The sequence below is a fragment of the Hyla sarda genome, chromosome 5 (assembly GCF_029499605.1).
Source record: "Hyla sarda isolate aHylSar1 chromosome 5, aHylSar1.hap1, whole genome shotgun sequence".
In the NCBI taxonomy this organism is placed as follows: domain Eukaryota; kingdom Metazoa; phylum Chordata; class Amphibia; order Anura; family Hylidae; genus Hyla; species Hyla sarda.
Genome location: NC_079193.1, coordinates 240286877 through 240304723, shown reverse-complemented (window position 1 = coordinate 240304723; position 17847 = coordinate 240286877).

The window sequence follows — 17847 nt, the reverse complement described above, 5'->3', positions numbered from 1 at the left end:
GATCCTGAAAGGAAACTTCAAGAACACCCAGAAAAGAAAGACATTTGAAGCCCAAATTATAGTTCTTTATGACTCCAAGAACAGAGGACTTAATGTGGATTTAAGCTTCTTATCCCATTATCAAAATTTCCTATAACCTTTGCTAAACTCTCTTCCCACTCCCTGCTCTAACACCATCACCCCCCTGCTCCCCCTCCCCTGTGTAAGTCTTATCTTCAGTCTATGGTTCTGTAGTAAAATTGTCCGTCCAGCGTAACCACCATTCTCACTTCTGCTCTCCAGCCCCCCCTCCTCATCCTTATCTGTAGTCTATCATCCTATTGCTATACAATTTATGGCCTAACTTAATGTCCATTCTCCACATATGTTGTTTTAACCCCTGCATATTTTGTGAGATAGATCTCCTTGTGAGCTCAGAAATGCTTATGACTTGATAAAGGGAGGAATCCCGAAAGCTTGTCTCTACATAATCTTGTTAGTCCAATAAAAAAGGTATTACAAGATACTGCAACTACCGATGATTTTGCTTTATATATATATATATATATATATATATATATATATAGATATATATATAGATATATATATATATATTGTTTATGGATTTAAATCAAAATTTTTTTAGTCAATTATCATTAAGATACTAAGGACAATACAAAAACGTCTTTCAGTTACGACTGAAGCTGCTTAAAATTTTTTTCTACATGATATATAATAAAAGTAATTAATGTCTAAGAGATGAGGGTTTATGATATGAATTTCCGTTCTACATGCTCGGATAGTCAACTGTCTGTGTAACTCCTATAGATTTTAATGAAAAGAGCAGGCATGCACGTAAACTTCATATCCCACCTATATATATAAAAAGTGTATGTGTACGTCACTTTTAGAACAGTTGATGTCCTTGTTACTGACATGATGCAATAAATGCAATATTGTATTATATTTCATTTTTTTATTGTAGCTGTCATCACAGTTGTTTCACACAGTTTAAGGGATTCTATGGTGGAAAAATATTTTTTCAAATCAACTGGTTACAGAAAGTTAAATAGATTTGTAAATTACTTCTATTTAAAAATCTTAATCCTTCCAGTACTTATCAGCTGCTGTATGCTCCAGGATGTTGAGTTGTTCTTTTCTGCCTGACAACAGTGCTTTCTGCTGACACTTCTTTTCATGTTAGGAATTGTACAGAGCACGAGCAAATCCCTTTAGCAAACCTCTCCTGCTCCGGACAGTCCCTGACATGGACAGAGGTGTCAGCAGAGAGTACTGTGGTCAGACAGAAAAGAACAACTCAACTTCCTCTGTAGTATACAGAAGCTGATAAGTATTGGAAGTAATACGATTTTTAAAAAGAAGCAATTTACAAATCTGTTTAACTTTCTGGCACCAGTTGATTTGAAAAAATAGTTTTCTATCTGAGTACCCCTTTAAAGTGTATCTCTCATTTAGAAAAACTTTTGAAATGTCACAGAGACGTGTCAAAAGTTTTTATCAGTTGGGGTCTCAGTGTGGATTTCCCCACCAATCAGGGCAAGAGTGCAAATAAGCATACGTGAAATGGGTTTATAATGAGGCCATCAAGAGAAGCTGGATGGATATCACTGTGCTACTACTGTGTGCTTTTTTACCGCTCATTCTCCTGATTGGTGGGAATCTCAGCACTGAGACCTCAACCGATCAAAACTTTTGATATGCCTGCAAAACATGTCAAAAGTTTTTTTGTTTTTTTTTAAATGTCAAGTGCCCTTTAAGTTTCCGTATGCTGCAGCGCTTCCACATTCAGAGGCTCTAAGCACTAGAAAACAGTTATTCTTCTAGACAGCTTGCAAGGGGAGGTTACAGAGTCCCCTGTCCTTAATTAGATATATTAAATACTTACAGAAGATAATAGGCAGGCTTGTTAAAATAAAAGGATGTACCATATTGGTAATGCTTTAAGGGGAGAGATAGAGATTTAGTCAGCGGCTTCACCCACATATCCTTTTCTGAAGATCTGAGAAAGCCACCTTCAGTGAGTGCCCTGCTTTATTGGAAGCACTTCTGTCACATGTACTGCGACCACATAGAAGAACTTACATATGTTAACTAGTGTTTTGAGCGGCATAGGCCATATTTGAATTTGCGATATTTCGCGAATATATGGACGAATATTTGTCATATATTTGCTAAATTCGCATATTCATATTCGTATTTGCGGTATATTTTCGCATATGCGAACATTCGTTCGAACATTCGTGCGAACTATACATTTATTGAATTTAATAGAGGCTTGGAAAATCAATTTTGGGCACAAGGGGGTATAGCATTTGTACATCAACTTTATAATCAGGGGGAGTTGAGACCCTTTGAATCACTGAGATCAGAATTTAATATTAGGGACAGGAAGGATTTTTTTTTTTTTTTTTTCAGTTAAAGGAAGCAGATAGATACACAAGTGATAGAGATAAATTCACTATAGGAACACAGAAACATTTCACATATATTATGCAACCAAAGAGTACAATGAAGTCCCTGAGTAATATTTATAAAGGTCTAATTCATGAAACACCAATTCTATTTCAAGATCATATTAAAGTTAAGTGGGAGAAAGATATAGGTCCCTTGGAAGGTTCTACCTGGGTAAAAAAATCTTAAATAATGTTGTGCTGGGATCCTCAAATAAAAAGTTCCAGTATTTACAGTTAAGGATTGTTTATAGACCATATTATTCCCCTATATTTCTTGAATCGATTGGTTACAGGCAAGACTCTGTTTGTCCAAAGTATTTGGAGGATAAAGCAAATGTTATACATTTGATATAGAGCTGTAGAAAGGCGAGGAGCTTTTGGGCGTATATATAGGATTTTCTGGGGAAAAAACTTAAGACAATAAATTTGGATATCAGATCGGCGATTTTGGGAGATATGAATGATTTGGGGAATTTGAAGGATATTTTGTTGAAAGTAGTAATGCTGTCTAAATATTTGATAGTACTGAAATGGTTTGATCATAACCCCCCACATATTGAACAGTGGTTAGGTTTGGTGGATTAAAAGGGATTAAAAGTTATGAAAGATTTAGAATAGGAAAGTAAAAGAAGAAACAATGGGAATTTAACGAGGTATGGGATAAGTGGTAGTTTTGTGTGGTACATGAGAATAATAATTTGGCCATTTACAATATGTATTTTTGTTTGTTGTTCCTTTATTTATTTATTTTTCCACACAGGGAGGGGAGGGAGGTGAGTGGGTAATGAAGGCAATGAATTTGTGCTGTAATTTCCCTGGATGTATAAAAAAAAACAATAAAAAAAAACATATGTTAACAATCAAATATTTTAGGTGTGCCATTAACAGACTGCATGTTTAAATTAGTGCAGATGCTCACAGTGATCACATGAATTTATCTAACAAATTCCCTATATAGATAATTGGACAACTTGTTTCATCCTTTTTGTTCACGTTAGCTAACGCTTAGCCAAGGTCATGGTGTGCTAATCACCTCTTAGGCCTTGATATAATATCACCCTGGCTTGACATGTGGATCTCCACCTGTTGTCATCATGACCTCTTCAACATGATGGGATGATTGCTTGTCATTCAATGCTTTCGTAAAATGTTGGAGTTTAGCTTTATGTCTTTCAGTCTCTAGTTGTCTTTCCTTCTACCTCTCTCTAAGCCAAGAGGAAGTAATGGTCTGTGGGAATTACCCTCTTACTCTGCCCATACTATAATGAATGGCCCGTCCAGTCTACAAACGCATAAAGAAAATAAACGTCATAAAACACTGTATTTTATTGGGGTATGCTATAAATACATGAAAGGTGCTGATCCCATTTTGGGAGAACTGATGGAGCAGTTCTTTTGATATCTCCTATAGACTTTATTCAAGGGGGCCTCTGTATTGAACTTTTTCTCTGAACTCTATGGAGACTGCTGTAGCTTTGGACTGGTGAATGGAGGTGAAGGTTGCACTTATCAGGCAGTCAAGGCATATCGTGTGAATATGTCTTTAACTTTCAATTAGGATTTTCAATTTCCACTTTTTGGTACATCTACTAAGAAGTTTCACACTTAGGTACATGTACTAACTCACTTTCTGGAGGTTTGTTATAAGTTTACAAATAAATGCTTTTTCTTCCATTTCTTTTTTAAACTAATAATTGATGATGGCTAAAACTTAACATAATTTTGCTACTAATGAAGCTCAGTACACAAACACACATAGAAGCACACATTGTATATAACAAAATGAAATGCAACTGTATAATTCACGATCGAACAATCTAACATCTAATAGCAGTGAATTGAGTGTCAGCATACATTATTCTACTGCCTATTAACTTTTTCCCTAGATGATGATCTTAATTAATTAATAGTTTTGATGTCAATCATGATTAAAGGTATTAATTACTTACTGTATAAGATGTAACAGTGTTATATGTGCTAAGCATTCCACTAAGCTTCAACGATATTGAAAGAATCTATATTGTAAGGATTTGAAAACATGTCAGCCCACCTAAATTACATATTGATTAGGTTTAATTGCATTCCACCCATCAGTATTAGGTTTGAAAATTCATAAAAGAGAAATAATGTACTCTTTGTGGATGATTACTTCTGGGGCATTTAAATGAATTCCATCACTTAACCCTGAGCTTAGACAGATTATTGAGCCTTTTAATATAACTGGTCAAAGTCCGATGTGGTAGAAAAACAGTTTATAGCTTTCACAAATAAATAAGTATACAAAGGCCATATAAATTCATATAGATTTTCTTTGCTGAGGAAATAGCAAAGTTTGCATTAAAATACACATCCATTTTCAGTTCCTTGTAAAACAGTCGTAAAGCAGTGAGTATTAATCTTATAAGTTCGCGTGGTTATAATTATATGTCTTATGCTGTATTTTTCTCAAGAAAAATAGCTAGGAGATTTACAAAATCTATTATGTAAGCATGATGGGCAACAGATTACAGATTTCATTCACTCTGGTTTTGGTGGTAGAAATGATCCACATTAGTTGTGTTCTCTGACAATATTGACCTTATAGACAAAGCTAAATGCTCTCTTCATCTCTCTGCTTTCCTTTATACTAGCATATACAGAGCAACTTCTCTGCCATACTTAGCTGACAGAGAGCTCTCAATTATTCTAACAAATAGTTGCATTTTTTTTTATACAGGTGAAATATTGTTTGTCTATTGTTATTGTCTTGTTGGTATGTAACACACTTTCTATGATTGTTTTGTGCCCTTATCATTAGAGATGAGCAAATCAAATCTGACAAAGTCAAATTTGTTCCAAAATTCATGAAAAATTAGATTCGGACCGAATCCGAAGTGTGACTTGATTCGAAATAACAAATTTCTTCATTAGCGACACCCACTGCGATCGTCCTGTATAATGTATAGATGTGAGTGGCTTTCTCCTGCAATAGATAGAACGATTGCAGCAGGTGTGAAGAGTGGCACCTGCTGTTATCTGTCCTCAACTGCAGGTACTACTGCTCCCAACATGGAGCACACTCTGCTCCATGCTGGGAGCTTTAGTACCAGCATTAATAGACCGATCACAGCGGGTGTTACTTCTAACACCAGATGCGATCGTCCTGTATAATGTATAGATGCGGGCGGCCGGCCGCTTTTCTCTGGTCCCACTGTAGTATGAGTATATGCCGTATATATACCTATTATTCATATTTCCCTCAGAGAGCTGCGAGTGGCTGAAACCATCTGGCCAATCACAGCTCTCTGAGGGAAATATTTTGTTTATTCTATTCACATCACTTGCCCGCTGGAGTATAGTTCAGAGATGCGAGCGCAGAAGAAAGCCGCACCATCTCTGCAATAGAAAGGACAGTCACATCAGGTGTCAGGAGTGACACCTGCTGTGATCTGTCTATTAGTACAGGTACTAGAGCTCCCATCATGGAACAGTCTGTTCCATGCTGGGAGTAGTAGTACTAACTAAAAAATTTAAAAAAAATTTGAAACACACACACACACACTTAATCAAACACATTATTTAAATACACTACTAATTAAAAAAATTAAGATTATTTATCAAAAAATATATTATTTTTACATTTAAATGTAATGTCCGCTTGTTTGTTTTTTGCATTTTTCCATTTAGGTGTGTATTCACACATTAGTTTGTTCAGAGCAGTTGGCTATTCCACCTTGATAAAGAATAGTTAATGATCTGAGGGAATAGGAACTAGGGTGTGTCTATTTTAAGCCAGACATCTCTGCAGTCTGTGCTGGTTATTGAATACCTCAGTCTAGAATGGCTGTGTGTGCAGTACACTTTCAAGTCTGCTTGAGTTTGCACCTTGTATGTATCCTATGATATTATCTGAGTTTTAGCCATGGTTAAGTAGTCTTGTTTATTGTAGCTTTTAGTCTGTGTTCCTTTAGTTGGTTTTAGTATTGTCTGTTCAGCTTTGTCGGTGTTCACACTATGTCTGAGTCTTGCTTGTTACCTGTGCTCTGTATTTTATATTCCTGTTTGATATTTGGTATCCTGGTTCTGGGGTCCCAGTTTGAACAGTGTCTTATATTTATATCCTGTTTGGTTCATCCGATCCTTTGTACGTGTACCTGCTTGTGATAGTTCTTAGTAACTTACCTGTTGAGTTTAGTGTCTTAGCTCAGTTCTTCCACTATCCCCTTCATCTCCTGGATTCTGCTGTATACTCCTATCATGCCTAGTCTTGTTCATTTTATCATGTCTGCCATTTATCTGATATCTGGTTTAGCGAACTGTTTGTTAATTCACTATTTTCTGTTCTATTTGAGTTTATATTCTGCCCTTTTAGTATTTGTATTGTCTAGTAAGTTTCTGTTTCTGGCCTGTGACAGACTATGTTTATTTATTTTACACCACTGCACTTTATTGCAGGAAGGAACTAGCTCCCAGTTGTTGACTCACCTTTTAGGGTGAGTGGGCAAGTAGGTAGGGAGAGCTGTTTTAGGGTCAGTGTAGAGCATAGGCGTGCGCACAGGGTGTGCCAGGTGTGCCTGGGCTCACCCTAATCAAGCCCAGGGCAGGGGGGGACCCGCGGCCACCACTGAGCAGCCCACAGGGGCCCCCCACTCAGTCACCCAACCTGCCCGCTCATTCACCTTCTTACTGGTCCATGAAGGGGGTGGTGAGTGACTCAGTGCTAAACTACGATGGCCGGCCACAGTCAGAAACAGCCTGTGCGAGTGCGCACTGTGTCACAGCCACTTACTGCACCTGCCACCATCCTCAGCTGTGTATGAGCTCATCAGAAAGCAGGCCAGCTGACTGGTGAGTGGGGCAAAGAACTGAGGGGACGCCTGGGAAAGGTAAAGAGAGGGGTGGGTGAGGGGGAAGCAGGGAGAGGCATCTGTAAAGGCATGTCTGGACAGTATATGTGTCTGTGTATGATAGATGCATGACTGTTGTACTGTGTATGTATAATGGATGTATGATTGCTGTACAGTGTATGTATAATGGATGTATGACTGCTGAACAGTGTATGTATAATGGATGTATGACTGCTGAACAGTGTATGTATAATGGATGTATGACTGCTGAACAGTGTATGTATGATGGATGTATGACTGCTGAACAGTGTATGTATGATGGATGTATGACTGCTGAACAGTGTATGTATGATGGATGTATGACTGCTGAACAGTGTATGTATGATGGATGTATGACTGCTGAACAGTGTATGTATGATGGATGTATGATTGCGGTACAGTGTATGTATGATGGATGTATGACTGATGTACATTGTATAATGGATGTATGACTGATGTACATTGTATAATGGATGTATGACTGATGTACATTGTATAATGGATGTATGACTGATGTACATTGTATAATGGATGTATGACTGATGAACAGTGTAGTTACATAGTTACATAGTTAGTATGGTTGAAAAAAGACATACGTCCATCAAGTCCAACCAGGACTGTTGTGAATGAATGTATAATGGATGTATGACTGATGTACAGTGTATGTATAATGGATGTATGATGTACAGTGTATGTATAATGGATGTATGATGTACAGTGTATGTATAATGGATGTATGATGTACAGTGTATGTATAATGGATGTATGACTGATGAACAGTGTATGTATAATGGATGTATGACTGAACAGTGTATGTATAATGGATGTATGACTGCTGAACAGTGTATGTATGATGAATGTATGACTGCTGAACAGTATGTATGATGAATGTATGACTGCTGTACAGTGTGTATGATGAATGTATGACTGCTGAACAGTGTATGTATGATGAATGTATGACTGCTGAACAGTGTATGTATGATGAATGTATGACTGCTGTACAGTGTATGTATGACTGCTGTACAGTGTATGTATGATGAATGTATGACTGCTGTACAAAGTATGTATGATGAATGTATGATTGCTGTACAAAGTATGTATGATGAATGTATGATTGCTGTACAGTGTATGTATGATGGATGTATGACTGATGTACAGTGTATGTATAATGGATGTATGACTGATGTACAGTGTATGTATAATGATGGTATGCTTGCTGTACAGTGTATGCATAATGAATGTATGATTGCTGTACAGTGTATGTATAATGAATGTGATTGTTGTACAGTGTATGTATAATGGATGCATTTGATGTGGATGTGCAAAAAATTGTAAGTTGAATGGTAAAACTCATGTTTTTCTTTACTTGGCAAACAGAAGAACGCTTTCACTATAAGATGGTGGAACAGAGGGGGAATATTCCAAATTGAATTTTTTTGCACCAGATTGGTTGAAAAGTGATGTGTAGTTTGCCTTTTATGCACCATTGTGCACTATTTTTTTCTTGTTTTTTATTTTTTTATTATTTTTTATTATAAATACCTATACACATGCTGTATCTGATATTCAAATATCACCCGTGGAATAGCAGCGCCCAGAGCTCTGTTGGCTAGCGGGACATAGTGCTAAACTACTGCAGACTGCCACAATCAGCTTTAGCCCGTGTGCCGCATCACTTTTTCAACCAATCTGGTGCAAAAAAAAAAATTCTATGTGGACTATTCCCCCCTCTGTGCCACCATCTTGTAGTGAAAGTGTTCTTCTGTTTGCCAAGTAAAGAAAAAACATGAGTTTTACCATTCAACTTACCATTTTTTTGCACATCCACATCAAATGCATCCCTATATACACCGACCAGCAAACATACACACAAGTGGGAGGTCTAGTCAGGGCTGGTGCATGGATTTTTGACACTCTAGGCAAAACATAATTTTGACAACGCTTTGGCTCTGCCCATTGAACCCCTTGGCAAATATAAGATCAGGGGTAGAATTAGTCCCGTAAGCCTCATGGTAAATTCTAGACTTGCCCTCCTCCCTACAATTATAACTATACTGCACCTAATGTGGGGGGAATGTACTGCACCTAATGTGGGGGGAATGTACTGCACCTAATGTGGGGGAACTGTACTGCACCTAATGTGAGGAAACTTTACTGCACCTAATGTGGAGGAACTATATTGCAACTAATGTGGGGGAACTGTACTACACCTAATGTGGGGGAACTATACTGCACCTAATGTGGGGGAACTACAACCTAATGTGGGGGAACTGTACTGCACCTAATGTGAGGAAACTATACTGCACCTAATGTGGGGGAACTATACTGCACCTAATGTGGGGGAACTACAACCTAATGTGGAGGAACTGTACTGCACCTAAGGTGGGGAACTACAACCTAATGTGGGGGAACTTCAACCTAATGTGGGGGAACTATACTGCACCTAATGTGGGGGAACTACAACCTAATGTGGGGGAACTACAACCTAATGTGGGGGAACTACAACCTAATGTGGGGGAACTTCAACCTAATGTGGGGGAACTGTACTGCACCTAATGTGGGGGAACTATACTGTACACCTAATGTGGGGGAACCGTACTGCACACCTAATGTGGGGGAACTGTACTGCCAACCTAATGTGGGGGAACTATACTAACTCTGTGTGTGTATGTGTGTGTGTGTGTGTATATATATATATATATATATATATATATATATATATATATATATAGGCTGCACACGCCTATGGTGTAGAGCTCACTCTTCCTGTCCCACCGATCGGTCCCTGACATTAAATGGCCCCTTTCTACGTTTTTATTATCGGCTACATTTTTAGGTCCCTGCCCGCCCATATAAATTGATACCTGTTTAAAAATAAACATTAATATTTTTGATATTTGTTTTTGGTTGTTTTATCATTTTTTTTTATACACACGAGCCTACATTTTGGGCTGCTTTTACAGTATTCATCTGTTATTAAACATTCATTTTCTGTTTTGTATAATTAAAAAATGGATGTAATAATGGGTGGTAATGGCAGAATGTCAGTCAAAATAACGGGCATATGCATCTACCTGTCAGATCCAACAAAAAACTTTTTTTTTTATATATCAATCAGTACCTAATCCTGACCATTTACACCTGCGTCTAGCACCTTTATTTATTTTTTTATTACACTTTTAATTTAGCTCACTAGTCTGAATTCCTCTCAAAGGTAGGGGGCGTGTCCTCACTGTGCAGGTCTCCACCCCCTCCCTCAGTATGCTGTCTGCTCACATCACCCCTAGCATTAGCTAAACTACAACTCCCAGCTTGTCCTCACTGACAGTAGCGGGACACAAGCTGGCAGTGGGATAATTTTTCCTCCAGCTGTGAGCCCTGTGCTCACAGCTGTCAATCAAGGAAGTGTGTCCAGGACACATGGACACAGCAGGGCTAGTATGTGTCAGGGGGGAGCAATTGTTTGACTGGCTCATTCAGTATGAAATACTGAAAATTTTCTAATGAAAGCAATTGCAAAACCTATTGGTTTTGCAGGCTTTTCAACATATCAAAAGTTTTTGTATCTGACAGTGGCCAATTAAAAACACATTATAACATTTGTCATGTACTCTTATTTTATGGCCGTTTTAACTCCTCTGCCTACAGATTCCCGCAGCCGGGACTACTACTACTCCCATCATGGAACAGACTTGTTTCCATGATGGGAGCAGTAGTTCCCTGGCTGCTGGAGTCTGCCGGTGGCTGGGGAGGCTACATTAGTGTTTGTACTACTACCCCCATCATGGAACAGACTCTGTTCCATGATGGGGGTTGTAGTACATGGGCTGAGGGGTTGATCGCACCAGGTCTTGCTTCTAAAATCTGATGCGATCAGAAGTTAAACAGGGGAGTGGGTGGCGTATGGAGATGAGCAGCAGAGAATAGACATGTTGCTCTGGTGCGCTGACTGCACTAGGAGCAGGGCAGCAACGGTGACATGTCGGGTGGTGGCGGTGAATGAATGAAGTCTACATGTAGGATATGACGGCTTCCTTCATTCATTCATTCACCGCCATTGGTTCCCAACATGTCCGGCTGCTGTCCCGCTCCAAGGAGACGAGGAGCAGGCAGCAGGAGGGAAAATAAGGACATTGGGTGGGATAAGGATAAGCACACTGGGGCCAATGAATTATTATAAACACACTGGGGCCAATGAATTATTATAAACCCCCAGGGCCAATTAATTATTAAAAAAAACACTGGGGCCAATGAATTATTATAAATATGCACGGGGAGAATACATTTGGGGGTCAAATTAGTAGTTTAAAAGCCCTGCCGGGAGCCCTGAATGGCTCCTCGGTTGCGGACATTCAGGGCTCCTGGCGGGGAATTTAAAAGTGAAAGTAAAAATACACTGTACATTGCAGGGGAGTGGAGCATGCCACCCGCTCCCCTGTTTAATTACTTCTGATTGCATTGGGTCTCAGAAGTATGACCCGGTGCGATAAATCCCTCAGCCCATGTACTACAAACCCCATCATATAACAGTCTGTTCCATGATGGGGCTAGTAGTACAAATACTAATGTAGCCTCCCCAGACTCCCGCAGCCGGGGAACTACTACTCCCATCATGGAAACAAGTCTGTTCCATGATGGGAGTAGTATTAGTCCCAGCTGCGGGAGTCTGTAGGCAGAGGTGTACATGACGGATGTTATAACAGGTCTTAACAGAAGAATATGCCCGTCATTTTGACGGTCATCATTCAGCCGTTAGCACCTGTTATTTCATCCATTGTTATACCTCTGTTTTTTAATTATACAATACAGAAAACGGATGTTTAATAACGGATGAATACTCAGTGTCAATGAAGCCTAAACTGTAGACTCCATTCTTGGGTGTATAAAAAAATTATAAAGCCACAAAAAAATTTAACATTTTTAAACAGGGATTGATTTATGGGGGCGGGCAGGGACCTAATAATGTAGCCGACAATAATAAAAATTTAGAAAGGGGCAATTTAAATGTAAAAATAATATATTTTTTATAATTTACTTTAGATTATTTTTATTAGTAATGTATTTTAATATTGTGTTTAATAAAGTGTGTGCATGTGTGTTTCACATATTTTCTTTTTTACATTTTTTTTTGTACTACTACACCCAGCATGGAACAGACTGCTCCATGATGGGAGCTGTAGTACCTGTACTAATAGACATCACCCAATGTGATTGTCCTTTCTATTGCAAAGATGTAGCGGCTTTCTCCTGCGCTTGCATCTCTGCACTATACTCTGGCCGGCCAGTTTAGTGAATAGAATTCACATCACTTATTCATGCTTGGCCAGATGGTTCCAGCCACTCACAGCTCTCTGTGGGAAATATGAATAATAGGTATATATACAGCATATACTCATACAAGAGTTGGACCAGAGAAGATCGGCCGGCCGCCCCCATCTATACATTATACAGGATGATCGCATAAGGTGTCAGAAGTCATACTCGCTGCAATCTGTCTGTTAATTCAGGTACTACAGCTCCCAGCATGGAGCAGAGCGTACTCCATTTTGGGAGCAGTAGTACCTGCAGTTAAGAACAAATCACAGCAGCTGTCACTCCTGACACCCGATGCGATCGTCCTATCTAGATGCGAGAAAGCCACCCACATCTATACCTTATACAGGGCGATCGCAGCAGGGGTCAGGAGTGACAACCAACCGGGGCGATCTGTCTATTAGCACAGGTACTACTACTCCAATCATGGAACATTCTGTTCCATGCTATGAGTAGTAGTACCTAAAAAAAATATAATAGATAAATAGAGAAAAAAAAGTGAAACACACACATACTTTATTAAACACCATTAAAATACATCACTAATAAAAACTCACCAAGAATTTTTTCGGATCGAATCAATTATTTTTTTTTATTCGATTCATCCAATCGAATTTTTTTTAAATGTGCTCATCTCTACTTATCATATTGGCAGATACACCAATAACTTTTTATGTGGCTTATGATAATACATTCACAGTGGATGATGTAGGCTTCAGCAATGCATTTATAAGACCTTGCAGATATAGCCAGTGTCATCTTGATCCCTGGTGTTTTAAGATATTGCACTGCACTCTTGAGTTTGAGATAAGTTATCACATTACTCAAAGCTAACTTTAACATTGCTCATTATTTATTTTCCTTATCTTGATCTTTAGTAGATTAGCACATCTTATTGCAACAAATTACTGTTTGGATAAATAATAGAACTATTTCTACAAGTTTTTATTTTTTTATTTTTTTTATCCATTATATAATGAACAACTCCATTCTACTATGTAGGATTTGTTGTAAGATTATTGGGAGTTCTCACATAAGTAATTCATAAGGGAGAGTTTACAATCTAAGCACTACATTTGTTGGCAATGTCTCTTTTCTCCTCCTTGCCTGTTTGGCTAAATATCCTACATTGCAACAAATAGTATACATAGAACACAGCTATGATTCAGAAGCAGACCTACAGTATCTCACATAAGTGAGTACACCCCACACAGTTTTGTAAATATTTTATGATATCTTTTCATGTGACAACAATAAAAAAATGACATTCTGCTAAAATGCTAAGTAGTGAGTGCACATGAAATGGGAGATGGGGGGATGATTCAAACTTGCCATGCTTCTATGGCTTCATTGAGCATTGCAGAATTGATCGGATGGCAAGGAGGAGGGTAAGAAATCTCCTGTCCTCCTCTCAGCTGATCGGGACCCTCTGATTTTTCTGCAAGTGTCACGATCAGCTCCGCTGAGCTATCAGCAAGAGACTTTTGATTATGTAAATGGGTACTCCAGCCCTAAGACATCTAATCTCCTATCCAAAGGATAGAGGATAAGATGCGTGATAGCGGGGGTCCCCCGCAATTTTTCATGCGGCACCCCGATATTATCAGCCTCCGGAGTGAACATCGCTTTGGTTCTGATGAATCACGATCACAGGGCCAGAGTATTGTGACATCACGGATCTGCCTCCATGTGACATCATGCTCCGCCCCCTCCATGCAAGCCTATCGGAGGGGGCATGACGTCACATGGTGGTGGAGCCGTGACATCATGATACTCCGGCCCCGTGATCATGATTCATTAGACCCAGAGTGATGTTAGTTCCAGAGGCTGATAGAATGGTGCTGCATGAAAGATTACGGGGGTCCACAGCGGCCAGACCTTTGGATAGTGGATAAGATGTCTTAGGGCCGGAGTACCCCTTTAAATGTCACCACCAATTTTGATTGCAATGTTTATGGAGTGAATGCAGGACATTGGTCTGATCAGCTGTGTCTAGAATTAGCCATGGGTCTTAGTTGCTGATAGCAACTGGGACCAACCGGGTATGAAGCACACTCAGCACAATTGTGAGAGTGGGTGAAGAACGTACATATACATCCTGCATCCTTAAGGAGTTAAAGGGGTACTCCGGTGGAAAACTTTTTGATTTTTTTTAAATCAACTGGTGCCAGAAAGTTAAACAGATTTGTAACTTCTATAAAAAAAATAAAAAAAATCTGAATCCTTCCTGTACTTATTAGCTGCTGAATACTACAGAGGAAATGGTTTTCTTTTTGGAACACAGAGCTCTCTGCTGACATCACAACCACAGTGCTCTCTGCTGACATATCTTTCCATTTTAAAAACTATCCAGAGTAGGAGAAAATCCCCATAGCAAACATTTGCTGCTCTGGACAGTTCCTGAAATGGACAGAGATGTCAGCAGAGAGCACTGTGCTTGTGATGTCAGCAGAGAGCTCTGTGTTCCAAAAAAAAAATAATTTCCTCTGTAGTATTCAGCAGCTAATAAGTACTGGAAGGATTAATATTTTTTTTAATAGAAGTAATTTACAAATCTGTTTAACTTTCTGGCACCAGTTGATAGTACCCATTTAATGTTGTGCCCCCTCAAAATAACCCAACATACAACCATTAATGTCTAAACCTTGGCAACAAAAATGAGTACAGCCCTAAGCGTAAATGTTCAAATTCTTCCCAAAGTGTCAGTATTTTGTGTGGCCACCATCACTTAAAGGGGTACTATGGTGGAATTTTTTTTTTTTTAAATCAACTGGGGACGGAAATTTAAACAAATTTGTAAATTATTTCTGTTTACAAATCTTAATCCTTGCAGATTATCAGTTGCTGTATGCTTTACAGGAAGTTGTATTCTTTTTAACTTTATTTTCTGTTTGACCACAGTGCTCTCTGCTGGCACATCTGTTCATGTCAGGAACTGTCTAGAGCAGTATATTTGTTTGCTATGGGGATTTGATCCTGCTCTGGACAGTTCCTGACATGAACTGAGATGTCAGCAGAGAGCACTGTGGTCAGACAGAAAATAACAACTCAACTTCCTCTTTAGTATACAGCAGCTGATAAGTACTGGAAGGATCATGATTTTTAAATAGAAGTAATTTAAAAATCTGTTTTAACTTTCTGGCACCAGTTGATTTAAAAAAAAAAAAAAGTTTTCCACCGGAGTACCCCTTTAATACATAATCCAAGCCTGGATTTTTTTCTCTTCATGTTCATAACAATACTCTCTATCTTTTTAGGTTTTTTAAACTGGCCAAAAAGTTTAGACTGGCCAAAAAGTACCAGAATATCCTCTATAGGCAGAAGTGTAGCTGCCCACTTTGGAAGGCATGTGCAGAAAACTCACCACTTTTGTGGTTAACTTCCCAGCATTGATCCTGACAAAATCTGGACTGTTGTTTTGTATGTAGATTGGGGAAGGGTGCAGGCTAGGGTCCTGTTACAGATGTACAGTAATTCAAAGCAAATTACTTTAATTGTTGCCACTGACTGAAATACAGAGCGCTGGGAGGTAAGGGCAGGCCAAGAGGCAGCTCAGCGGTTTACAAAGCCCCCATGGTGCCAGAACAAAAGCCCCCATGGTGCCAGACCCCCCCCACATGTGACCCCATTTTGGAAACCAGACCCCTCAGAATTTAATAAGGGGTGCAGTGAGTATTTATACTCCACTGTCATCTGACAGATCTTTGGAACAGTGGGCTGTGCAAATGAAAAATTACATTTTTTGTTTTCATGGACCACTGTTCCAAAAATCTGTCAGACACCTGTGCGGTGTAAATGCTCACTGCCCCCCTTATTACATTCTGTGAGGGGTGTAGTTCCCAAAATGGGGCCACATATGCAACCTGCATATTTAGGACATTGATGGTGGTGCCAAACTTACAAAACTGCCTTTTTATTTATCATCCAAGTGTCAAAGGCGCTCCTTCTCTTCTGAGCATTGTAATCCCCCTTCAGAGCACTTTACTTCCACATATGGGGTATTACTTACTCAGAAGAAATGGGGTTACAAATTTTGAGAGGCCTTTTCTCCTATTACCCCTTGTGAACACCAGCATTTTAGTGAAAAAATCTTATTTTTCATTTTCACGTTCAACTTTAGCGGAAATCTGTCAAACACATGTGGGGTGTTAAGGCTCACTGTACCCCTTGTTACGTGCCATGAGGGGTGTCGTTTCCAAAAAAGTGTGCCATGTGTTTTATTTTTTTTATTTTTTTTGCTGTTCTGGCACCATAGGGGCTTCCTAAATGCTACATGCCCCCCAAAAAAACATTTTAGCAAAATTTGCTTCCAAAAAGCTCAATGGTGTACATGTGGCAGATTGGTGAGCTGGATACTCCATTGCCTTACAAATAAAAATATATAGCTAATTAAACTGCATGGCCAATGGTGTATGCGCAAAAAAATTCCAAAGTCCAAAATAGTGTATTTTGGTCACTTTTTACATCATGAAAAAATTAATAAAAACTCTGATCAATACAAAAATGGTACCGCTAAAAACTTCAGTTCACGGTGAAATAAATGAGCCCTTATACCGCCCCATACGGGGAAAAATAAAAATGATATAGGGGTCAGAATATGTCAATTTTAAACATATTAATTTTCGTGCATGTAGTTAGGTTTTTTTCCAGAAGTAAGACAAAATCAAACCTATATAAGTAGGGTATCATTTTAATCCTATGGACCTACAGAATAAAGATAAGGTGTCATTTTTACCGAAAAATGTACTGCGTAGAAATGGAAGCCGCCAAAATTCACAAAATGTTGTTTTTTCTTAAATTTTGTCGCACAATGATTTTTTTGGGGGGAGTTTTGCCGTAGATTTTTGGGTAAAATTACTGATGTCATTACAAAGTAGAATTCTGGTGCAAAAAAATAAGCCATCATATGGATTTTTAGGTGCAAAATTGAAAGGGTTATGATTTTTAAAAGGTAAGGAGGAAAAAATGAGTGGAAAAACACTTTGTCCTTAAGGGGTTAAGGTGGACCTTCAGAATGCCTTTGGTGGACCCTAGGTTCTCTACACTAATACTGTCTGCTACTTTGGCCCCCTCCTGACCCATTGAGCATAAAACTGTAGTTTAATAATCAAAATCACTGGGGTCAAGAGTTACACTGGACATGACTCTTCTTTTTTAGGTAATAAAATAAGTTTTATTTTTAAGAGCTCTGCAGAGCAGCTATCGAAGTGTTAGAA